We start from the raw sequence: 1,460 nt of genomic DNA on the forward strand, positions 1-1,460 counted from the left end.
ATGTGAATTAATTTCCACAAATGTGACCTGGTGCCCATTAATATTAATGAGGATGATGCCAATATATTTGCTCAAATTCTTGGTTGCAAACTAAGTGAGCTCCCTATTAAATATTTAGGTGCTCCTCTCCATCACAGAAAACTAAAGAAAAGTGAGCTCCAGCCTACTGTCGATCAAATCATCAAGAGAGGGGCTGGATGGAGGGGGGGACTACTGTCTTCCGGCAAGAGACTCACACTAGTGAAGACTTGTCTTTCCACTATTCCTGGCTACCTTATGGGGATTATTAAATTCCCAAAGTGGGCCATAAAACTTATTAATTCTCAACTAGCTCACTGTTTTTGGGATGATTATGAGGGGCATCATAAATATCACCTTGCTGCATGGGGGAATGTAACCCTACAAAAGCAGCATGCGGGTCTGGGTATCCCAAATACTGCTGACATGAATCTCTGCCTCTTAGCCTCCTGGATTAAGAGATATTTCCTGGACGAGGGCAAGATTTGGAAGCAAATTATTGATGCCAAATATAGAACGCGTAGTCCTAACATTTTTACTTGCCCTAGTAATGGTGCTTCCCCCTTTTGGAAAGGGATCCTTTGGGCTGCTAAAGCCACTAGTGTAGGTTATTCCTGGACAGTTGGGAACGGTAAGAGTACTAGATTCTGGGAAGATCAATGGATTGGGAATACCACCCTTGCTACCCAATATTTGGACTTGTATAATGTTGCCAATGACCATAATATCTCTATTAGTGAAGTTTGGGATGGCACAAACCTTAAGATTACTTTTAGGAGGTGGTTCACCCAAAAGATGCTAGCTGATTGGAATGATATGTTCATCCGCATTGTTAACATTAATCTAAATGACAGAGAAGATACCATCCGCTGGAATTATGAAGCTAAGGGTGTCTACACTGTTAAATCTTTCTACAACTTTGTTAATTTTAGGGGGGTTAGCCCGGGTAACTTAACAGTTATTTGGAATATTAACGTTCCCCTGAGGATTCAGATCTTTCTCTGGCTTATGGCCAAAAACAAGTTATTAACGAGAGACAATCTACAAAAAAGACAGCAAGTAGAAGATGCTACTTGTCTTTTCTGTGGTGAATCTGAATCTATTGATCATTTTTTTTGCTGTGTTGTTGCGATAGAACTATGGAGAGTGATTTTTGCTATATCTAACAAGCAAGCCGGAATGCCCATTGATGACATGCTGGCCTGGTGGTTTAATCACAAAAATCACCCAATCAGACCATCTGTTACATTCTGCTGTCCTTTGGACTCTGTGGAAGCATCGTAACGACATTTGTTTCAATCATGTTCCCTGGCTTGCGATGCAGGTGCTGTGGAGGAAAACTGCTACTATACTAGGCAGTTGGGTGGTTCGATGCTCTGGCCCTGTCAAAGAAAGAGTGATACACTTGGTGAAAAAGCTGGTGCAGGAAGCACGAGCCCACC

This window comes from Triticum aestivum, chromosome 7D (assembly GCF_018294505.1).
Source record: "Triticum aestivum cultivar Chinese Spring chromosome 7D, IWGSC CS RefSeq v2.1, whole genome shotgun sequence".
Taxonomy (NCBI): domain Eukaryota; kingdom Viridiplantae; phylum Streptophyta; class Magnoliopsida; order Poales; family Poaceae; genus Triticum; species Triticum aestivum.